This window comes from Somniosus microcephalus, chromosome 5 (genome assembly GCF_052327205.1).
Source record: "Somniosus microcephalus isolate GS21.2 chromosome 5, FLI_Smic_1.0, whole genome shotgun sequence".
Taxonomy (NCBI): Eukaryota; Metazoa; Chordata; class Chondrichthyes; order Squaliformes; family Somniosidae; genus Somniosus; species Somniosus microcephalus.
In genome coordinates, this window is record NC_140991.1 from 314,665,466 (window position 1) to 314,690,561 (window position 25,096).

The following is a 25,096-nucleotide window of genomic DNA, read 5'->3' on the forward strand; positions in this document are numbered from 1 at the left end:
GGTTGGATAGGCGGAAGGAGAGATGGATGGATGAAGGGATGAATGGTGGTTGGATAGATGGAAGCAGAGATGGATGGATGGAGGGATGAATGGTGGTTGGATAGACAAAAGGAGAGATGGATGGATGGAGGGATGAATGGTGGTTGGATAGGCAGAAGGAGAGATGGATGGATGGAGGGATGAATGGTGGTTGGATAGACAGAAGGAGAGATGGATGGACGGAGGGATGAATGGTGGTTGGATAGGCGGAAGGAGAGATGGATGGATGAAGGGATGAATGGTGGTTGGATAGATGGAAGGAGAGATGGATGGATGGAGGGATGAATGATGGTTGGATAGGCAGAAGGAGAGATGGATGGATGGAGGGATGAATGGTGGTTGGATAGACGGAAGGAGAGATGGATGGATGGAGGGATGAATGGTGGTTGGATAGACAGAAGGAGAGATGGATGGATGGAGGGATGAATGGTGGTTGGATAGGCAGAAGGAGAGATGGATGGATGAAGGGATGAATGGTGGTTGGATAGACAGAAGGAGAGATGGATGGATGGAGGGATGAATGATGGTTGGATAGACAGAAGGAGAGATGGATGGATGGAGGGATGAATGGTGGTTGGATAGGCAGAAGGAGAGATGGATGGATGGACTTACTTCTTCAAATGTTGCTGGCAAGAAGTTTAACCTTTGATCCAACAAAGTATACTCACAGTCCGATCTAAGCGTGGAGATTACCTTTTAATCCGCTCCAATGCCAAGTGCAAAAACAAACATCAGGCATCTGATTTCATGAAAAGCCTCATCCATAAAATCAGGTCAGGGGGGAAGCAGTAATGAGTTGGATGAAGACTAGCTTCAGTAATTGTGGGCACTGTCAGTGTAATGTGAAAAGAGCTTCACAACCATTAACCATGTAGTCACGTGGTAAACTCCCATTGTGCGGTGAGCAGAGATGCATGACAGAATTTGTACTTTCATTAACTGAAACTGGGGCCAAAAGACAGCTGCTGTGTGAACTAGGCGGTACAGTAATGTTCATGCTGAACCTGCACTGCAAACTAAACTGTCAAAATATATGGATCGCACTTACAATTCTGTGGGCTTCTCAGTCTGTTCAGCGTGAAGGATTCTGAGTAACAGTATTTAAACATTAGCGCTTATACTGCACTGGGTTATATCTTGGGTGCATGTCATTTGCATATCACATGTCAGCCTGTGGCTCAGCGGGCAGCACCCTCTGAGTCAGAAGGTTGTGGGTTCAAGTCCCACTCCAGAGACTTGAGCACAAAAATCTAGGCTGACACTCCCAGTGCAGTGCTGAGGGAGTGCTGCACTGTCGGAGGTGCCGTCTTTCAATGAGGTGTTAAATCGAGGCTCCGTCTGCTCTCTCAGGTGGACGTAAAAGATCCCACAGCCACTGTTTCGAAGAAGAACAGGGGAGTTCTCCCCGGTGTCCTGGGGCCAATATTTATCCCTCAACCAACATCACTAAAACAGATTATCTGGTTGTTATCACATTGCTGTTTGTGGGAGCTTGCTGTGCCCAAGTTGGCTGCCGTGTTTCCTACATTACAACAATGACTACACTTCAAAAAGTGCTTCATTGGCTGTAAAGCGCTTTGGGACATCCTGAGGCCATGAAAGGCGCTGTATAAATGCAAGTCTTTCTTTCTTTCTATGTATCATAAGGGAGCTGTACATTATTTGGGGAAGAACCGAAGCCAGAAAACTCAGGTCCCTGAAGACTGCTTCAAGTAGAAATGGCTGTGGAATATGAAGATGATGTAAATGGCTGTTGGGTTTTTATGAGGCAGAGACGAAAATGATAGTCGCTCCTTCACAACCAACATACCCTTGCTCTTTGCAATCGCAGCTCTTTTCATTGCTGTAGCAGCTGCAGTGCTCCCAGTTCACGATCAGAGTTTCCCTGTTTCCCATCTCCATTCTCCCTGCAGGTCCTCAATCACTTTCCAGTATGCGCACCTAATTAGATTACCTGACATTTTTTCCAAAGTAGTGAAGCCATATAATCCGCTAAGTGTATCCCATCCACTTAGTCAGCCCATGATGTCATTTGAGCGCTAAACGAGACCATTTTAGAGTCTAGAGAGAAGATGGCAGGTTTCCCTAATAAATACCGCACGCTTTCGGGCAGCCTGGGACAGGCAACACAGGGAAATAAGGTGGGGAGGCTTTCTGCTGAAGCCCCCTCCTAAGAACAACTGCGGTCGTTTTGCTCAGGATTGAAATTCTTGTTGCTTCCTCATCCTCCCATATGTAACCGCTAGGAGGGAAGGCAGGGCTTGTTGGACTATCAAATCCTCACCTCCCTAAGGCGCTGGGAGTGTTCCATCAGTGTGTGTGTGGGGGGTGGCGGGGGGACGAGGGACAGGTGGAATCAAGGGTGAGGCCATCAGCTTTTTCCTGCCACATCTCATCCCTTCCCACAGCATTCCCGTCCCTGACATAAGAACATAAGACATAAGACGTAGGAACAGGAGTCGGTCATTCGGCCCCTCGAGCCCGCTCCGCCATTCAATAAGATCATGGCTGACCTTTGACCGCAACTCCACTTTCCCGCCCGATCCCCATATCCCTTGATTCCCCTAAAGTCCAAAAATCTATCGACCTCTGCCTTGAATATACTCAACGACTCAGCATTCACAGCCCTCTGGGGCAGAGAATTCCAAAGATTCACCACCCCTCTGAGTAAAGAAATTCCTCCTTATCTCAGTCCTAAATGGCCGACCTCTTATCCTGAGACTGTGACCCCTGGTTCTAGACTCTCCAGCCAGGGGGAAACAACCTCTCAGCATCGACCCTGTCAATCCCCCTCAGAATCTTATATGTTTCAATGAGATCACCTCTCATTCTTCTAAACTCCAGAGAGTATCGGCCCAATCTACTCAATAATTTTGGTTCCTAAGCTCCTGCGCAATTCGCTGTTCTCTGATCACTAGTTTGGAGCAATTATCCGTAGTGTGTCAATTGACTCAATCGATAGGGCTCTGCCTCTACACCCCAAGATTGGGGCTTTACCCTTTACCTCATGGATAAGAAATTGAACTCCTACCTAATAATCCAGTCCAGTATTATGGAGATAAAAATGCAAGGCATAAATAAACCGGCACTCCTCAAATGTCAGCATAGTAGGGCTAAACACCAGTGTACCAGAGTTAGCCTCGCTCTTAACCAAGCTATTCCAGTGCAGCTATGATACTGGCACCTACCAGTTAATCTAGAAGGTTTCCCAATTATGTCCAATCCACAAAATAACAGGATAAATCTAACCCGGCCAATTATTGCCCGATCAGCTGCCTCTCAATCAGCCGTACAGTTCCGGAAAGAGTCATCAGTCGTGCCTTGAAGGGACATCTGCAACAACAACAATTTGCATTTATATAGCGCCTTTAACGTACAGCCCCAAGGCGCTTCGCAGAAGCGTAAATCAGACAAAATTTGACAACAAGCCACATAAGGAGATATTAGGACAGGTGGCCAAAATCTTGGTCAATGAGGTAGGTTTTAAGGAGGTAGAGAGGTGGAGAGGTTTAGGGAGGGAATTCCAGAGCTTAAGGCCTGGATAGCTGAAGGCACGGCCGTCAATAGTGGGGCAAAGGAAGTGAGGGATGCGCAAGAGGCCAGAATTGGAGGCACGTAGAGTTCTCAGAGGGTTGTAGGGCTGGAGGAGGTTACAGAGATAGGGAGAGATGAGGCCATGGAGGGATCTTGAACACAAGGATGAGAATTTCAAATCTGAGGCGTTGCTGGGCTGGGAACCAAGGTAGGTCAGCGAGCACCGGGGTGAACGGGACTTGGTGCGAGATAGGACGCGGGCAGCAGACTTTGAATGAGCTGAAGTTTACGGAGGGTGGAAGGTGAGAGGCCGGTCAGGAGAGCGTTGGAATAGTCGAGTCTCAAGGCGACGAAAGCATAGAGGGTTTCGGCAGCAAATAGGCTGAGGCAGGAGCGGAGACGGGCAAACTTACGGAGGTGGAAGTAGGTGGTCTTGGTGATGGCGAGGATATGGGGTCAGAAACTCAGCTCAGGGTCAAATAGGACGCCAAGGTTGCGAACAGCCTGGTTCAGCCTCGGACAGTGGCCCGGAGGCTTTTACAGCAGCATGGTCATATTGTGGAGTAACCTTCACCCTCTTGGAAGGTCGGCTGTGTAGTCTGGAGGAGTCCAAAGCCTAGATATGTGCTGCCATTTTCTATGACCGTGATGGCACGGAGCAATGGGTGTCCACCATGCAAGCTCCCATTAAGGACCTGGGAATGGCAGTGGAGACCTCAGTTGCACAAACCGCAGGCACTGCATGATCTTCTCTCATGAATTGAGCATCTGAAATCCAAACCCCAAGCTGCAATCATAACCTGGCTTCAACTGACTTGGGGAAATGGAGAGATCGAATCCAAAGCCTCATAGGTGTCCATTGTTCTTTGCTTAGGGAAATCAGTAGGCATCAAAGTGCACAGGGATACAAACTTCAGTAGATCTCCTTTCATATGAAATGTACATTGAGTATATTTCCCTGTTATGCTGGCACCTGTATTTTCATTCACACAGTGACTAAGGAATCAATTGACTCCTTGCAGACAACAGTGTAAGGTAGTGTGCATAGGTTGGGGGAGTCCAACACATCAGAATGCCCTATCATCTCAGGGAGCAGCAGATATCTATTACGCAGTCTGCCACTGAGCGCATGACAACACCACTGGCATCTGCAGTGGAAGCCTCAGTTACAAACGTCATAGGCACAGGAGGAGCATCTCTCAGTCGCATTTCTAATGTTGCTATAGATGCTTCGGGGGACTCCAAACTCCAAAGCACTGATCAGATCAGCTTTAAGTTGTTTGGAGGACAGCCAATATATAGAAGGATTCGGAGACCTCGTTGATGCCCAGTGTTGGATGTTCAGACAGATCCTCTCTCTCTTAAGAAGATACCCTCCAGAAGTGGTATGTAGCATAGGAGACGTCAACTTGGCATTCATGTTAGTGGCAGTTCTGTGCCATCGTGTACCCTTGCACAAGTGACTACAGATGCCGAATCACAAAGTACCAAGTTCACAGCACCACCATCAAAGAAGGCGCCTGATGCTGATGCAGGTACTTCAGAGTTTGTCGGATGTAATGGTAGACCTTCTGTATCCCATACCTGTTCCTTAGTCGACTATGCAGCCACACTACTAGGGACTCACATTGCAGTGGCTTGAGTACAAAAATCTAGGCTGACACGCCAGGGCAGTGCTGAGGGAGTGCCGCACTCTCGGAGGTGCCATCTTTCGGATGAGACGTTAAACCGAGGCCCCGTCTGCTCTCTCAGGTGGACATAAAAGATCCTGTGGCCACTATTTCGAAGAAGAGCAGGGGAGTTATCCCCGGTGTCCTGGGGTCAATATTTATCCCTCAATCAACATCACTAAAAACAGATTATCTAGTCATTATCACATTGCTGTTTGTGGGAGCTTGCTGTCCGCAAATTGGCTGCCGCTTTTCCTACATTACTACAGTGACTACACTTCAAAAAGTACTTCATTGGCTGTAAAGCGCTTTGGGACATCCGGTGGTCATGAAAGGCGCTATAGAAATGCAAGTCTTTCTTTCTTTCTTTCTTTAGTGTGGCTTGTCCATAACTGGGGCACAAAAGGTCCTGCCACATCAAGGACAAACAAGTATACCTCAAGCACTGCACAACTCAATAAGATGAATTCATGGTTACCATGGGGTTAGATTCTGCAGCGCCGCGCACCAGGGCAGCCGGTATGACAGTTACGGGGAGTTAGCAGAATCAGGAGAACAGCCTATCTGCTCATTTCCTTATCGGCTATAACTCAGCAGTCGGCCGCACTTTGCGCGCAAAAGTGACCGAGGCCTAAAATTCAACGTGGCTGTGCGTGTTTTCCAGCCACAATGACAACAAATGTGTCAGAGCAGAGGCCTGTGCCTGATCTGCATGGACATTCGGACCACTGCTAAATCGGGCAGGGCCCGAGCGTAGGCCAAGCGTCAATAATGCAGTGAGGCTCTTGCGCTCATTTGCGATCCAGGCGCCTGAATCCGTTTAGACTGGTGGGGGAGTTCGTGCCGCGCAGGCATCAACCAGCACTTCCGCAACTTGAGCTGCCTAACGAGCGGACCTTAAAGGAACCGCTGGAGGCCGCTCAATAAAAGGCCGAACTGCACTGTTGGCATGCAAGGTTCCCTGCCAATGCCGTGGGCGCCTACAATTAACCACATTAAGCCGGGGTCCTGTCCAGCCGTTGCTCTCAGTCCTGTAGACTCCGTAGCACTAATCACGATCAGGCTGGGTATCGATACTGCCTCAGTCGCTATTTCCCAAGAGACCTTGTTTGCTGCTCTGATAACCATCATTCAATATAAATGAGATGTCTGTCTCACTTGGCTACAAGTAGTAAACAAGCTCAGACAAATAATTACCCAATTCTTCCATTTCTGCACTGTGTCAACACTCATTAAGGTTACCATTTTTTGTAATATTTTCCAGACATGACAACATCAGGGCATTTTTCATTGTTTCGTAATAATATTTTTTGATCGAAATAAGACAAGACAAGCCTCAATCAACACAGAGAGATGGAACCATAATGGAATTTTTTTTTAAACTAGGCTCGTTAAAAGCAAAAGGGTAGACATTACTATTGGTGAATAATATTTAATGTGTTTATTTCAAATGGGCTGACACTTCCATTTGTACAGCAGAGAGAGGAATTTAAGTTCTTACGATAACATCAGTGGCAATCATTTCTCGACTAAAGACTGCGGAAACCTCTGCCACAAGGTGACGAGCACAGATTGCCCTCTTAGTGGTGAGATGGTCATCCCCAGTGTCCTGCGGCCAATATTTATCCCTCAACCAACATCACTAAAAATGGATTATCCGGTCATTGTCACGTTGCCGTTTGTGGGAGCTTGCTGTGCGCAAATTGGCTGTCGCGTTTCCTACATTACAACAGTGACGACACTTCGAAAGTACTTCATTGGCTGTAAAGCGCTTTGGGTCATCCGGTGGTCGTGAAAGGAGCCATATCAATGCAAGTCTTTCATTCTCTTCTTTCGTTATGGTGCATTCACCTGCTGCGTTACAACTCAACGTGTCGTACAACATGTCAGCAACGCACTTGTGAGCAAATAGCTAGCCAGAGATAGTAATAGACACAAGGCAAAATGCTGCGGATGCTGGAAATCTGAAATAAAAGCAGAAAGTGCTGGAAACACTCAGCGGGTCAGGCAGCGTCCGCGGAGAGAGAAACAGAGTCAACCGCTCATCAGAACTGGAAAATGTTCGAGATGTAACAGGTTTTGAGCAAGTGCAGAGGCAGGGAAAGTGGGAGAGAAGGGGGAAAGAGCAGAAGAGAAACATAGAAACATAGAAACATAGAAGATAGGAGCAGGAGTAGTCCATTCGGCCCCTCGAGCCTGCTCCGCCATTCAATGCGATCATGGCTGATCATCCAAATTCAGTACCCGGTCCCTGCTTCCTCCCCATATCCCTTGATCCCTTTAGCCTAAGAAATATATCTAACTCCTTCTTGAAGGTCTGCAGGAGAGATTAAATGACAAAGGGGGTGATGGGGCGAGGCAAAAGGAGATGGTAACGGGACAAGTAAAGAAACAAAAGGTGGGTCCAGAGGAGGTGTAAACGACAACAGCGGAACCACTACCAGCACCTGCTGTCCGAATTTCGTTTTGCCATTTTGCCATTGACCCTCAATGCTTCCCACCTACCATGAGTCATGTCATCTCCTAGAGGAAACAAAGACACAGATTAAAAAAGACCTTGGCCAATTCTGGGGGGAATAAAATTCTGGAAAATTCCTCTCCGACCCCCCGCAAAAAGGCAATCAAAGACAGGTTCCGGAAGATAACTGCGACCATGTAGTACATCACCCAAGATCCCAACCTCCCTGTTGGGGGCAGCGATATCAGCCACAGCCGGGAGCCTGTTGTAACTGAGAAGAGTGTCATTACTCTGTACCGCTCTGTGAAAAGTGTTGCTTGTGTGCCGGTCCGGGGACACTAGCTGAGCTGGAAACTTTCAACACCCTGGCAGAGGCTGTAGGCATACACCTTAAGTTCAAAACTGTTTGAGCAGCAAGTAAATGGATAGTCGTTTGTAAGTGCTGTTAGCTATCATAAACTGCCAATGCGCTGGGGTCAATTAAGATTGCTAATTGGGTGAATACAGTCTTGGGAGCTACAGTGCAATGCAGGTTCACGAGATTGATTCCTGGGATGGCGGGACTGTCGTATGAGAAGAGATTGAGTAAACTAGGCCTGTATTCTCTTGAATTCAGAAGAATGAGAGGGGATCTCATGGAAGCGTACAAAATTATTGCAGGGCTTGATAGGGTGGATGCTGGGAGAATGTTTCCCTTGGCTGGGGAGTCTAGAACCAGGGGGCCACAGCCTCAGGATAAAGGGTAGGCCATTCAGGACTGAGATGAGAAGAAATTTCTTCACACAGAGGGTGGTGAATCTTTGGAATTCTCTACCCCAGAGGGCTGTGGAGACTCAGTCATTGGGTATATTCAAAACAAAAGTCGATAGATTTCTGACTAGTAAGGGCATCAAGGGATATGGCGATAGGGCCGGTGAATGGAGTTGAGGCAGAAGATCAGCCATGATCTCATTGAATGGCGGAGCAGGCCCAAAGGGACAAATGGCCTCCTCCTGCTCCTATTTCTTACGTTCTTACAGCTTTGCAAAATGGTTGCCTTGCCAATACCACCAACAAATGATACTCTCAGTAGGACAAGCAGCAGTGCACACTATTGGCTGCAATAGTCATATGGTTTTAGGCTTGGCATTGGCAGTGGATCTGAGCATCTGGGCTTGTTGTAGAGGTTGGTGCTTTCTCAGAATGTAGCTTGTGGTCCCATTTTTTCTTTGCTGTGCCTGTGTTTGAGCAGTTTCTTGGATGCAACCTGACATGAATCAGTCATTCATGAAAGAAAGACTGAAGTAATACTGAGTGGCCTGCAGGTGGCGATGTCCAGGGAGAGTATAAATACTCGGGCACGGGCCCAGCTTGCGCAGAACCTTCTTAACAGGAACTAGTGAAGGACACAACTAGACCTCTATGTTGTAAAACAGTTGATTAAAGCTTTGTTTAACGCTTAGACCAAGTGCCTAGTAGTTTTCTTACGTCACAACCTTTTCAGGATCCCTTATAACGTGCCTTTACAACCACACTGCGAAACATCCTTGTATTCCTTAATCCCTTTATCCACATTTGCGAGCTCGTACACAGCAGCCAGCTTATGTGGCCTTTCTTGGTACTTATCTATAAAAAGGAAAAGAAAGGCTTGCATTTCTACAGCGCCTTTCACGACCACCGGACCTCCCAAAGCGCTTTACGGCCACTGAAGTACTTTTCTGAAGTGTAGTCACCGTTGTAATGTGGGAAGCACAGCAGTCAATTTGCGCACAGCAAGCTCCCACAAACAACAATGTGATAATGACCAGATAATCTGTTTTTAGTGATGTTGATTGAGGGATAAATATTGGCCCCAGGACACCAGGGATAACTGCCCTACTCTTCTTTGAAATAATGCCACAGGATCTTTTACATCCACCTGAGAGAGCAGGTTTAATGTGTCATCCGAAAGATGGCACCTCCGACAGTGCAGCACTCCCTCAGTACTGCACTGGGAGCGTCAGCCTAGACTTTTTGTGCTCAAGTCTCTGGAGTGGGACTCTGAACCCACAACCTTCTGACTCAGAGGCGAGGGTGCTGCCCACTGAGCCACAGGCTGACACGACGTTCCCAGTTAGCTGCCACGCCGCCCTAAGTTTCTAGATTTCAAAGTGCAGACTTTTCCTGGAGGAGATCTAATCTGTAAGTGCCGCTTCAGCACCTTCATGCTTCTTGCCACCTTTCTGTCTGGCGAGGTCTTGAAAATATGATGGATGTGCACAATGAGGTAGCCCAGCATGGTTCCTGCCGTCAACCGTCTGAGGCCTAAAAAGCATTTCAGCTCTCGGGGGATTCTGATGAGGGTAACACCTGAAACATTAACCTGTCTTTTTCGTTATAGACACTGACAGAGGTGTTGCACTTGATATTTTTTGTTTTAAACCGCTTCAACCACTTTTCCCACTACCATGATCTGAGTGTGTCGTGCAAATGATTCACTCGGTTGATTCCAGAGATGAGGGGGTTGACTTATGAGGAAAGGTTGAGCAGGCTGGGCCTCTACTCATTGGAATTTAGAAGAATGAGAGGTGATCTTATTGAAACATATAAGATACTGAGGGGGCTCGACAAGGTAGATGCAGAGAGGATGTTTCCCCTCATGGGGAAATCTAGAACTAGGGGGCATAGTTTCAGAATAAAGGGTCGCCCTTTTAGAACTGAGATGAGGAGGAATTTCTTCTCTCAGAGGGTCGTAAATCTGTGGCATTCTCTGCCCCAGAGAGCTGTGGAGGCTGGGTCATTAAATACATTTAAGGTGGAGATAGACAGGTTTTTGCATGATAAGAGAGTGAAGGGTTATGGGGAGCAGGCGGGGAAGTGGCTTTGAGCCCAAGATCAGCCATGATCTTATTGAATGGCGGAGCAGGCTCAAGGGGCCAAGTGGCCTATTCCTGCTCCTATTTCTTATGTTCTTTTGTTACATCTCAAAGGCCAAGGGCAAAAAAAGCATCCTTGTTTATGAGAGTCTTTCCTTTGCCTCCATTTCTTTTAACATGTGTCAGGGTTACATTACCTCCATTTGGTCAAAGCAACACCTGTGATACAACAACGGGCATTTACAACAACAACTTATGACTGCAATCTGTTTACTCAGGTTTTCTCCTCTAAATCAGGATAACTGCGTGAAGATCTCCGCCGAGTTCACGTGATTTCATGAAAACAGACCTCGGGGGGGGGTAAGATTCTGAGGGCATTCTTTCACTCGTCTGGCGTAACGTCGATGGAAGAATCACGGCAACCCCGGAACAAATACAACAACATTAGCTGAGGCATAGAATATAAGAGCAGGGAGGTTATGATGGAGCTGTACAAAATGCTAGTGAGGCCACAGCTGGAATACTGTGCGCAGTTCTGGTCGCCACACTATAGGAAGGATGTGATTGCATTGGAGAGGGTGCAGAGGAGATTCACCAGAATGTTACCTGGGCTGGAGCATTTCAGCTATGAAGAGAGACTGGACAGGCTGGGGTTGTTTTCCTTAGAGCAGAGAAGGCTGAGGGGGGACCTGATTGAGGTGTACAAAAGGGGCATAGTTAGGGTAGATAGAAAGGAACTTTTCCCCTTAGTAGAGGGGTCAATAACCAGGGGGCATAGTTTCAAGATAAGGGGCAGGAGGTTTAATGGGGATTTGAGGAAAAACTTTTTCACCCAGAGGGTGGTTGGAATCTGGAACTCACTGCCTGAAAGGGTGGTAGAGGCAGGAACCCTCACAACATTCAAGAAGCATTTGGATGAGCACTTGAAACGCCATAGCATACAAGGCTACGGACCAAGTGCTGGAAAATGGGATTAGAATAGACAGGGCTTGATGGCCGGCGCGGACACGATGGGCCGAAGGGCCTCTTTCTGTGCTGTATAACTCTATGACTCTAACATGCATTTATATAGCGCCTTTAACGCAGGAAAACAGCCCAAGGCGTTTCACAGGAGCGTCATCAAACTAAATTTTAGCTATGAGGAAAGATTGGATAGGCTGGGGTTGATTTCTTTGGAACAGAGGAGGCTGAGAGGAGACCTAATTGCATTTGAATTATGAAGGGCCTAGATAGAGTGGATAGGAAGGACCTATTTCCCTTCAATAACCAGGGGGCATGGATTTAAAGTAATTGGTAGAAGGATTAGAGGGGAGTTGAGGAGAAATGTTTTTCACCCAGAGGGTGGTGGGGGTCTGGGACTCACTGCCTGAAAGGGTGGTAGAGGCAGAGACTCTCATCGCATTTAAAAAGTACTTGGATACGCACTTGAAGTGCTGGAACCTACAGGGCTACGGACCAAGAGCTGGAAAGTGAGATTAGGCTGGAGAGCTCTTTTTCGACCGGCATGGACACGATGGGCCGAATGGCCTCCTTCCATGCCATAAATTTCTATGATTCTATGAAAATTTGACACCAAGCCACGTAAGAAGTTATTAGGACAGATGCTTGGTCAAAGAGGTAGGTTTTAAGGAGCGTCTTAAAGGAGGAAAGAGAGAGGCAGAGAGGTTTAAGGAGGGAATTCCAGAGCTTGGGGCCCAGGCAGCTGAAGGCACGGCCGCCAATGGCGGAGCGATTAAAATCGGGGATGGGCAAGAGGCCAGAATTGGAGGAGCGCAGATATCTCGCCGGGTTGTAGGACTGAAAGAAATTACAGAGCTAGGGAGGGGCGAGGCCACGGAAGGATTTGAAAACAAGGATGAGAATTTTAAAATTGAGGAGTTGCTTAACCAGGAGCCAATGCCGGTCAGCGAGCACAGGGGAGATGGGTGAACGGGACTCGGTGCGAGTTAGGACACGGACAGCCGAGTTTTTGATGACCTCAAGTTTACGTAGGGTGGAATGTGGGAGGCCGGCCAGGAGTGCGTTGGAATAGTCAAGTCTAGAGGTAACAAAGGCATGGATGAGGGTTTCAGCAGCGGATGAGGTGAGGCAAGGGTGGAGACGGGCGATGTTACAGAGGTGGAAATAGGCGGTTTTAGTGATAGCGCGGCTATGTGGTTGGAAGCTCATTTCAGGGTCAAATACGACACCAAGGTTGTGAACAGTGTGGTTCAGACTCAGACAGTTGCCAGGGAGCGGGATGGAGTCGGTGGCTCGGGAACGGATTTGTGGCGGGGACCGAAAACAATAACTTCAGTCTTCCCACTATTTAGTTGGAGAAAATTTCTGACAAAATGTCTGACAAGCAATCTGGCAATTTAGAGTCAGCCGTGGGGCCGAAAGAGGTGGTGGCAAGTTGGGTATCGTCGGCGTACATGTGGAAACTGACGCTGTGTTTTCGGATGATGTCACCGAGGGGCAACATGTGGATGAGAAATAAGAGGGAGTCAAGCAATGTTCCGTTTAAGCTGCGCAGCCACGCAGCGGTCTGGAGGTCCCGCGCAGTTGGCTCACCGGCTTTTAAATGGGAAAAAAACACACATTGGAGGAATTTTGAATGGGCCGCACGGCCCAAACAATAATTGGAGGACACCAGAGGCAACAGTGCGATGCGGGAAGAGAAGCCATTGCAGCTGATTCTCTGGCTATGACAGGATAGATAAGAATGGTACCAGGCGAGTGCAGTCCCACCCAGCTGGACGACGGCAGAGAAAGGATGGTGTGGTCAACCATGTCAAAGGCTGCAGACAGGTCGAGAAGGGCGCAAGTGAAAACATCGCGCATGTAGGCTAGAAGCATGATGGATGCCTTTCTTAAGTGCTCGTACTGCTACTATGGAGGCTTTGAGGTCAAAACTCCACGGTGCAGTTATAGCTGGCTTCAACTCACTTGAAAGAAAGACTTGCATTTCTACAGCCCCTTTCACAACCACCAGATGTCCCAAAGCGCTTTACAGCCAATGAAGTACTTTTTGAAGTGTAGTCACTGTTGTAATGTGGGAAACGTGGCAGCCAATTTGCACACAGCAAGCTCCCACAAACAGCATTGTGATAATGACCAGATCATCTGTTTCAGTGATGTTGGTTGAGGGATAAATATTGGCCCCAGGAATAACTCCCCTGCTCTTCTTCAAAATAGTGCCGCGGGATCTTTTACATCCACCTGGGAGAGCAGACACCTCGGATTAACATCTCATCCGAAAGACGGCCCCTCCGACAGTGCAGCACTCCCTCAGCACTGCACTGGAGTGTCAGTCTAGATTTTTGTGCTCAAGTTTCATGAAGTGGGACTTGAACCCACAACCTTGACTTGACTCAGCACAGATGTGGTGTGCTGCCCAGTGAGCCACAGCTGACATGAACAGGTACAGGGAACCATGAGGGAAGAATTGCAAAAGGTCACAAATATCAACTGTTGGGTGTTCATACAGATCAGTGCGCTTTGTGAAACGATGTCCTCCTCCACCGCAACTCCCGGTAATCTCCTGAGAATGTCACTCCATGTTTTTCACCACCCCAATTGATTTTATTTCATTAATCATTGAAATCAGCAAGGGAGAATACTACATTATGCAGCTCTGAAGATATTGCCCTCAGCAGTCTAACAGGGAATGGCGATTCAATGACAATTTGTGTGCTCCAGGCTAACCCACTAGGAACTCGGTTGAAAACGTCCATACTAATTTCACATCAGTCAGAGATTTTTTAGCCCCTCAACACAGGCTGGAGTTAAAAGGCTATTGCCCAACCCACTACATCTTTCTAAAAAATGTCACCGAGCAAGTATTATGATTCATATTTTTACAACAATCTAGCAGCTTTCATTGTCATTTTTCTAGCTCTCGAATGACCAAATAAATTAAATTCAGTTTCATAGTTTGCTATGTTGGGAGGTGAATGCAAGAGTTGCCAGCTAGTACCATAACCAATACGCTACTGTACCTGCTATGATCCTAGGCGGTCACCATTGACCAGGAGTTTAACTGGACCAGACATAGCAACGCCATGGCTACAAGAATAGAGATGCTCTGCTCCTGACTCCTCAATGTCTCCGTACCATCTACAAGGCACTGCCCAGAAGGCTATATTGGCCTTGGATGGGATGCAGTGCCGATTCACCAGTTTAAAGGGTTATGTTATACGGACAGGTTGCCTAAACCTGGCTTGTATTCAATTAACGTTAGACAGCTGAGAGGTGATTTAATTGAGGTGTTTAAAATTCTCGTCCTTGTTTTCAAATCCCTCCGTGGCCTCGCCCTCTCCCTATCTCTGTAATCTCCTCCAGCCCCACAACCACCCCGCGAGATCTCTGCGCTCCTCTAATTCTGGCCCTCTTGAGCATCCCTGATTTTAATCGCTCCACCATTGGCGGCCGTGCCTTCAGCTGCCCGGGCCCTAAGCTCCAGAATTTCCTGCCTAAACCTCTCCGCCTCTCTTTCCTCCTTTAAGACACTCCTTAAAATCTACCTCTTTGACCAAGCTTTTGGTCACCTGCCCTAATTTCTCCTTATGTGGCTCGTTGTCAAATTTGGTTTGATAATCGCTCCTGTGAAGCGCCTTGGGATGTTTTACTACATTAAAGGCGCTATATAAATGCAAGCTGTTGTTGTTGTTGATAAAAGGATTCGATGGGGTAGACACAGAGAAGGAATTTCCTCTGGTGGGGGAATCCAGAGCAATGGGGCACAAGTTTAAAATTAGAGTTCGGTCAATCAGGAGTGAAATCAAGAACCACTTTTCACAGAAAGGTATTAGAAATCTGAAATTCTCTCCCCTTAAAGGCTGTGACTGCTGTGGCTGCTGGATCAGTTGAAATTTTCAAGGCTGAGATCAATAGATTTATGTAGTAAGGGTATCTAGGGATAGTGATCAAAGACAGGTAAATGGAATTGAGGTACAGGTTAGCTGTGATCTAATTGAATGGCTCAAGGGCCTGAACAGCCTACTCCTGTTTCTATGTTCCAAACCCCATATACTCTCCATTACAAAGACCGGTTCCTTCAACATCCTTAATTAATATCACCCACCTCCATCACTACCTCAGCCCATCTGCTGCTGAAGCTCTCATGTTGGCCTTTGTCATTTCTAGACTTGACTACTCCAATGCTCTCCTGGCTACAAATCAGAATCTGAGTCAGAAGGTTGAGAGTTCAAGTCCCACTCCAGGAACTTGAGCACATAAAGCTAGGCTGACACACCGTTGCAGTGTCGGAGGTGCCGTCTTTTGGATGAGACGTTAAACCAAGGCCCCGTCTACAGACGGGGGCCTCGGTTCAACGTCTCATCCAAAAGACAGCACCTCCGACACTGCAGCACTCCCTCAGTACTGCACTGGGAGTATCAGCCTAGATTTTTGCAAGTGGGGCTTGAACCCACAAACCTTCTGGCGTAGAGGTGAGGGTGCTACCCACTGAGATGAGAAGGAATTTCTTCACTCAGAGGATTGTGAATCTTTGGGATTCTTTACCCCAGAGGGCTGTGGGTGCCGACTCCTTATCCTGAGTCCAAAATCTATCGATCTCAGCCTTGAATATACTCAACGACTCAGCCTCCACAGCCCTCTGGGGCAGAGAATTCCAAAGATTCACCACCCTCTGAGTGAAGAAATTCCTCCTCATCTCAGTCTTAAATGGCCGACCCCTTATCCTGAGACTGTGACCCCTAGTTCTAGACTCTCCAGCCTGGGGAAACAACCTCTCAGCATCTACCCTGTCAATCCCCCTCAGAATCTTGTATGTTTCAATGAGATCACCTCTCATTCTTCTAAACTCCAGAGAGTATAGGCTCAATCTACACAATCTCTCCTCATAGGACAGCCCTCTCATCCTAGGAATCAATCTAGTGAATCTTCGGTGCACCACCTCCAAGGCAAGTATATCCTTCCTTAGATAAGGAGACCAAAACTGTGCACAGTACTCCAGGTGTGGTCTCACCAAGGCTCTGTACAATTCACAGAATCACAGAAACCCCACAGTGCAGATAGAGGCCATTTCGGCCCATCGAGCCTGCACCGACACATATCCCACCCGATCCCCATAACCCCTACACCAACACATATCCCACCCTATCCCCGTAACCCCACGTATTTAATCCCCCTAACACTAAGGGTCAATTTATCATAGCCAATCATCCTAACCCGCACATCTTTGGACTGTGGGAGGAAACCGGAACACCCGGAGGAAACCCACGCAAACACGGGAAGAATGTGCAAACTCCACACAGACAGTCACCCGAGGCCAGATTCGAACCTGGGTCCCTGGCGCTGTGAGGCAACAGTGCTAACCACTATGCCACCGTGCAATTGTGGCAAGACTTCCTTACTCTTATACTCCAACCCCCTCACAATAAAGGCCAACATGCCATTTGCCTTCCTTATTGCTTGCTGTACCTGCATGCTCGCTTTCTGTGTTTCTTGCCAAATTTCTCTGAACACCAACCAAGGATATGGGGATCGGGCGGGAAGGTGGAGTTAAAGTCGAAGATCTTATTGAATGGTGGAGCAGGTTCGAGGGGCCGTATGGCTGACTCCTGCTCCTAATTCTTATGTTCTTAATACAGCTGGTGTAGGATTCAGAAATATCACATTAGTGCAGCCGGGCTGCTGTTCCGAAGGTTAAGAAGGCAAATGGTATGTTGGCCTTCATAGCAAGAGGGTTCAAGTACAGGAACAAGGATGTCTTGCTACAGTTGTACAGGGCCTTGGTGAGACCGCACCTTGAGTATTGTGTGCAGTTTTGGTCACCTTACCTGAGGAAGGACGTTCTTGCCATGGAGGGAGTGCAGCGAAGATTCACCAGACTGATACCTGGGATGGCAAGAATGACGTATGAGGAGAGATTGTGTCGATTGGGCTTATATTCACTGGAGTTTAGAAGATTGAGAGGGGATCTCATCGAAACCTATAAAATTCTGTCAGGCCTGGACAGACTAGATGCAGGAAGGATGTTTATGATGACCGGGGAGTCCAGAACCAGGGGTCATAGTCTAAGGATAAGGGGTAAGCCATTTAGGACTGAAATGAGGAGGAATTTCTTCACCCAGAGAGTGGTGAACCTGTGGAATTCTCTGTCACAGAGGGCGGTGGAGGCCAGTTCATTAAATATATTCAAAAAGGTGTTGGATATATTTCTTAAGGCTAAAGGGATCAAGGGATATGGGGAGAAAGCAGGGACAGGGTACTGAATTTGGATGATCAGCCATGATCTCATTGAATGGTGGAGCAGGCTCCAGGGGCCGAATGGCCTACTCCTGCTCCTATCTTCTATGTTTCTATGTTTCTAAGTGTACGCTGGGGCAGAGGAGGTTTGCTCGCCATGTGTCTGCGCTGTGCATGACCTTGAGATTATTTAACGCTAACGCCTTAGTCGAAAAGGGGAAAAAAAGGAAAAGTTCCATTCCACAGTCCTCTCATCCCTCATCCTAATGAGCGCAAAATGTAATGGCGAGATAAACAGCAAGCACAGGTGACATCTTGAGGGAGCCTACTGTGAGGACTTACTGAGCTTGACAGCGTGTGAGAGAGCTGAATAAACTATCAGTGGCGACACAGCCATTAACCTCAGCTTGTTATTTCAGATGCTGGCTAATTTAAATCTTTCCGTTTTGGACTCAGTAACTCCTCACAGCCAGCTCCCCGGTAATATAATCAGCATGCGCTATTTAAATTAAAAATATTGAAGGGAGGACAAACAATTAATCAATTTGGGAAGGGCAAAAAAAGTGCATAAAGTTGTTCCTACTGCTCAATGGAAGAGCTTGACTGTGAAAGGGTTCCCGGATAGTGACTCTTTAAGCGGAGTAGGTTTTGAACGCTCGTGCATCGCTCCCTCTGAGATCAGGCCAGTTTGGTCAACTGGTGGGAACTGTTTGCAACAAAAACAACTTGTATTTATACAGCGCCTTTAACGTAGTAAAACGTCCCAAGGCGCTTCACAGGAGTGTTATAACACAACATTTGACAGCGAGCCACATAGGGTGAAATAAGGGCAGATGACCAAAAGCTTGGTCAAAGAGGTAGGTTTTAAAAGATAGAAAGACTTGCATTTCTACAGCCCCTTTCACGACCACCGGACATCCCAAAGCACTTTACAGCCAATGAAGTACTTTTTGAAGAGTAGTCACTGTTGTAATGTAGGAAACGCGGCAGCCAATTTGCGCACAGCAAGCTCCCACAAACAGCAATATGATAATGACCAGATAATCTGTTTCTGTTATGTTGGTTGAGGGATAAATATTGGTTAGGACACCGGGGATAACTCCCCTGCTCTTCTTCAAAAGGGTGCCGTGAGATCTTTTACACCCACCCAAAAGGGTAGGCGGGGCCTCGGTTTAACGTCTCATCTGAAAGACGTCACCTTTGACAGTGCAGCACTCCCCTGGAGTGGCAGCCTAGATTGGTGTGCTCAGGTTCATACGGAAGCAGGATGTGAACCCCCAACCTTCTAACTCAGATGCAAGTGTGCTACCCACTGAGCCACAGCTGACACTAAGGAGCATTTGAAAGGAATAGAGAGAGGTAGAGAGGTGGAGAGGTTTAGGGAGGGAATTCCAGAGCTTAGGCTCTTGGCAGCTGAAGGCACGGCCACCAAAGGTGGTGCAATTATAATCAGGGATGCTCAAGATGGCAGAATTAGAGGAGCACAGATATCTCGGGGGGTTGTGGGGCTGGAGGAGATTACAGAGATAGGGAGGGGGCGAGGCCACGGAGGGATTTGAAGACAAGGATGAGGCATAGATGCTATCTGTTTACCAGGTAACTAGAAATCACAAAAATATGCTTCCACAACTGTTAGATTTTAGCACCATTGCTTCATTCAGACTCTCACAACCAACTTCATGCCAGTCCAAAAATGAACTGAAAATGAGAAAATAGTTGGTGCATCTTCTGGCCTCCGATAGCTTGAGCGTACTGTACAGACCAGACAAGACATTCACTAAATGTGCTGCTGGTGGCAGTAATTTTGTTTTCAGTTTTCTCTTAGAAATAATTTGGGTACCTTGGTGGGTTTTTTTGAGGAGGGGGTGATGAATGGGCAAACTGTCTGTTTCTCACCTCCTTTCTTCCCTGGTTTCCCCAGGCTGTACACCACCATGGCCAAGGGGGCGCGACCCACTCTCAGAGCGCCGTTATTCCCCGTCTGAACTGAAGTTGTGCAAGTGGCGCCCAAATTCTAACAGGACTGGACAGACTTAATGCAGGAAGGATGTTCCCGATGGCGGGGGAGTCCAGAACCAGGGGTCACAGTCTAAGGATAAGGGGTAAGCCATTTAGGACAGAGATGAGGAGGAATTTCTTCACCCAGAGAGTGGTGAACCTGTGGAATTCTCTACCACACAAGGCAGTTGAGGCCAATTCATTAAATATATTCAAGAAGGAGTTGGATATATTTCTTAAGGCTAAAGGGATCAAGAGATATGGGGAGAAGGCAGGGACAGGGTACTGAATTTGGATGATCAGCCATGATCTCATTGAATGGCGGAGCAGGCTCGAGGGGCTGAATGGCCTACTCCTGCTCCTATCTTCTATGTTTCTATATTTCTATGACTCAGAGGCGAAGGCGCTACCAACTGAGTCATTGGCTGGCACACAATGCGAATAAGCATAAGATGAAGGGTCACCGACCTGAAACGCTGACTGTTTCTCTCTCCACAGTTGCTGTCTGACCTGCTGAGAGTTGGGGGGAGGGGGGGTGGTTTGGTGTAGGGCTTGAAACACCCCGATCGATTTAATAGTTTGGGAGAATTTTAATAAAGGGGCCAGGTCGCCTTTGGAGAAGGATGAGAGACATCTGGTGTGGAATAAACTGGCATTATTAATGTGCTCCCATGAAAATTCCTGGCCAATGCAACAACAGATAAAGACAAACTTAAATGAATTTTAAGTCATTTAATTATTAGCACGCGGAAGTGTTATAAACTGAATACATCAGAGAGGGCAGTGCAATTTAATTTCAACTCCTACTTGTGAAACGCACTGTAACTAACTCAGAGCCAGTGTGTAATAATCAGAAGTCGAGCGCATTTCCTTTAATGCACTAAAAGGAAATATTTATTTAAGCTGGGAATTCACCCGCTGTCCGTGGTAGCTGGATGTCTCTGTATGTCTGTCTATCAAGTCGATTTAATCCGGGCTGTATGTCGCTTGAAATCAGTGCAGGGTGAGCAGGGTTAGACTATTTGCACCGTTGCCGAGAGAAAGTGGAATTTTCTCGCCCTGGAGCTTGTCGGCTGATCTCGGGGACGTGCCGGATTCAATCGCTGCGCCTTCTCCAAATAAACCCCCTCCCAACCCTCTGCTCTGACCAGCAAGAGGTGCAGCACTCAAACCCGCGAGGTGGCATCTGCAGAATAATTACATTCAGTTCGTGGTGTGTGTGTGCGGGCAACTCCACTCCTCTCCACCCCCCAGCCCCTGGGGAGAGATGGTGCAAATCTTGGCACCAATTGGCGAATTCTCAATTTACTTTGAACCTGTATTATTAGCCCCCCCTGTCAGAATATTCATGAGGTGGAGAAAGTGAGCCGCAAGAGAGGAACACAGGGAGAAGGCAACTAGAAGCTCGCTGCGAGACTTCAGCCAGACCAACAGCAACAGAAAGAGAGAAGGGAGAGGCAGGGAAAAAAAAGTTTCCCTCCTGCGAGGCATCGGAGAGAGACTTGCATTCAAATCTGTTGTCTTGGGAGAGCTTTGGAAGCAACTTTTACCTTTGTCTCATTTACTGAGCTGCAGGGAGCAGCGAGGCTGGAGGTGTGAAAACTGGCAGGAGGGGTAACACCGATGCGGTAAGGTAGCCTTTTATGACTTTATTTTTTGCTGGTGACACCTCTTACTTTAGCCAAACAAACATTTTATGTTGGACATCATTAAGCACAGCGAGGTGGGACTGTCTGCGGAAATCGGAAATGTCGGCTGTTAATTTTATTAACACACAGTCCCGACCCTAGCACTGGCTTTGCTCTTCTGTCGATAGATTTGTGTTGGTGCCAGCTCTTGATATGGATGTCACGTAGCACAACCCGCTTACTTGTTGCCCGAGTGTTGCGAGAGAGAGAAAAGGAAACTTCAATTATGATTAATTAGTGTTGTCTTGGACTGCAAATGCTCTTCCAAAAAAAAAACCAAATGAAGGTGTTGTAGTACCAGGGCACTGTCTCTTAAGAATCATTCAGAAGGAAGTTTCCCTGCAACAGAGGAGGCTTTAGACGCTGAAATTCTGCAGGGTGATGCTTCAGGAAGGGGCTGGTGACTAGAAATGGTGCATAGTGAGCCTGGCAGCTGATAGCAACAGAAGCCAAAAGGCCACTTTTCTTTCCTTTGAGAATGGCAAACCCTGCCAACCACTGTAGTCCTCGGCTGGATAAAGATTCCACTGTGGGAACGTGTGACTAGAATTATTCAGTTGGTAATTGCAGGACTACCAGAGAGGAGGGGGGGGGGGAATAAATGATGCGCTGTGGGCTTTTGTGCTATCTGAAGTTTGCTGTAAAATCGAAGTGGGGGGGGGGGGGAAACTCGCTCCCGGAAGAAAATTACTCAATGTCTGAGCCGGAGAGCAATGCTGTTCAGAGCATCTCATTCAGGTAGACAATTACTGCTGTTCAATCACTTTGTTAGACTATTCAAATGTATGAGCCTTGGAACGTAAATGAAGTTTGTTTCTTGAAGAATGAAGAAGATTTTGCTGTTTGCCTCTTGTTGGTCTGACAGCGCAGCAGTCAGTCACTGCTGATTGTATCTCAGCTTCTGCAATGCATCGCACTTCAGGAAGGATGTGAAGGTTTTAGAGAGGGTGCGGAAATGATTTACAAGAATGGTTCCAGGGAAGAGGGACTTCAGTTACGTGGATAGACTGGAGAAGCTGGGGTTGTTCTCCTTGGAGCAGAGAAGGTTGAGAGGAGATTTGATACAGGTGTTCAAAATCATGAGGGGTCTGAACAGAGTAGATAGAGAGAAACTGTTCCCATTGGCGGAAGGGTCGAGAACCAGAGGACACAGATTTAAGGTGATTGGCAGAAGAACCAAAGGCGACAGGAGGGAAAACTTTTTTTACACAGCGAGTGGTTAGGATCTGGAATTCACTGCCTGAGAGGGTGGTGGAGGTAGATTCAATCGTGGCTTTCAAAATGGAATTGGATAAGTACCTGAAGGAAAATAATTTGCAGGGCTACGGGGAAAGGGCGGGGGAGTGGGACTAGCTGAAGGGCTCTTGCAGAGAGCCGGCGTGGGCTGGACGGGCCGAATGGCCTCCTTCTGTGTTGTAACCATTCTCTGATTCTAAGATTCTAATGACCGAGTCCTTGCTAGCTTTTGTTCAATCATTTTTTCTTTGACAAGTGTGGGTTTATTTCGATTTTTTTGCTAGCGTATATGGGCAAATATTAGACGTCTCAAGCGTGACCGAAAGGACAGGGTAGGAAGCACTCCAGTGTGTACGGCAGTGGCTAATTTACAAGTGTTTCACAGGTTTGTAATACAACTCGTCACTGAAAGGAACTATTGCAAACAGGTCAGAACTGGGAGAAATAACAACAGAGGGGCAGCACGGTGGCATAGTGGTTCGCACTGTTGCCTCACAGCGCCAGGGACCCGGGTTCGAATCCGGCCTCGGGCGACTGTCCGTGTGGAGTTTGCACATTCTCCCTGTGTTTGCGTGGGTTTCCTCCGGGTGCTCCGGTTTCCTCCCACAGTCCAAAGATGTGCGGGTTAGGTTGATTGGCCATGATAAATTGACCCTTAGTGTTAGGGGGATTAAATACGTGGGGTTACGGGGATCGGGTGGGATATGTGTCGGTGCAGGCTCGATGGGCCGAAATGGCCTTTATCTGCACTGTGGGGTTTCTGTGATTCTGTGAAAGTGCTGGAGACACTCGGCAGGTCAGGCAGCATCTGCGGAGAGAGAAACAGAGTCAGCTTTATAGGTCAAACCCTTCATCAGAACTGGAAAAGGTTCGGGAGGAGAGATTTTTAAGCAGGGGCAGGGAGGAGGGGGGGAAGAACAAAGGGAAGGTCTGTGATAGGATGGAAGGCAGGAGAGATTGACTGACAAAAGGGATGATGGTGCGAGGCAAAAGGAGAGGGAATGGGACAAGTTAAGAAACAAAAGATGGCTCTAGATGAGGTGTGAATAATGATGGCAACATCAACAGCTGCCATGTGAGGAAACAAGAGAAAAAATATATATATATAAAGAAATACAGGGGTCAGAACTGGGAGAGTTGATTTGGGTGAAATGGGGTCAAACTTAGGGCAACTAGTTATCATTTTACAGGTATGGTGAGGCAGCGTCAAGTCAAATTAATTCATCCAGGAATTGTTTTTATATTGAAATAACAACAGAAAACGCTGGAAAAACTCAGCAGGCCCGGCAACATCCGTGGAGAGAGAAACAGAGTCAATGTTTCAGATCTGTGACCCTTCGTCAGAACTGAAAAAAAAGCAGGAAATGAAACGGATGAAAAAGCAAGTTTGGGGGCTGGGAAATGGGGGAGGGGATGAAAGAACTAAGGGTTTCTGTGAGAGGTGAAGAGACATGAAGAGATATTCAAGGTGAGACGAGATGGTAAGAGGACAGGTAAAGAGACAAAGGATGGCTCTAGATGAAGTGTGAAATGCGTTGGCCGAGTGAGAGACAGCTGCCATGTGGGAGAGAAAAAAAAGGAAAAGGAAAAGGCACAAACCAAAAGTGTGGATAAAAAATATATAAAAATATGTTAGGGGCCGAGGTTATGATCTGAAATTGTTGAACTCGATATTGAGTCCGGAAGGCTGTAAAGTGCCTAATCGGAAGATGGGGTGCTGTTCCTCGAGCTTATATTGAGTTCAGGCACTCGTTCATTTTTATATATTTTGTTTTACCAGCAACCTATATCTGGATCAGAGGCACTAACAGGAGTTAAGACTCTGGTCTATGTCCTGTGTTGTGCCTCTGTGTTGGCGTCTTGTCTTTGTGCACCTTGAACCCGAGATCATCTGAGATGTTTCGAGGACAGCAGTAGTGAATCTTTTCTCGGCCCAAAGCAGAAAGCATACCACTTGAGGACTGTGTTTTTTATGCCTGTGGCTCACCCATGCCCATATACTCATGTGCAGACATGCATGCAACACGCACGGTTTTTGTAGGTTATTTTCTCCTCTTTGACTCATGAGGGTAATCTGTGTGTGGAGGCGGGAGACGTCGGTAGGGCTCTTAATGAATACTTTGCGTCTGTTTTCACAAAGGAGAGGGGTGAAACAGACATTGCTATCAGGGGAGGAGGAATGTGAAATATTAGATGAAATAAACATAGTGAGAGAGGAAGTATTAAGGGGTTTAGCAGCTTTAAAAGTGGATAAATCCCCAGGCCCAGATGAAATGTATCCCAGGCTGTTAAGTGAAGCAAAAGAGGAAATAGCAGAGGCCCAGACCATTATTTTTCAATCCTCTCTGGCTTCAGGTGTGGTGCCGGAAGACTGGAAGACTGCTAATGTGGTACCCTTGTTTAAAAAGGGAGAAAAGTTTGGACAGAGTAATTACAGGCCAGTCA

At 47.3% G+C, this 25,096-nt stretch overlaps 1 protein-coding gene across 1 annotated transcript in view; it reads left to right on the forward strand.

The window, feature by feature from the left end:
- The first annotated feature begins 20,917 nt into the window (after positions 1-20,917).
- The window catches only part of LOC147117879 (cadherin-20-like), a 249,612-nt gene continuing 245,433 nt past the window's right edge, over positions 20,918-25,096 (forward strand). Inside the window, exon 1 of the mRNA XM_085989260.1 lies at positions 20,918-21,355. The gene's annotated coding sequence lies outside the window, so the exon portion shown is untranslated. The remainder of the gene's footprint in view (positions 21,356-25,096) is intronic.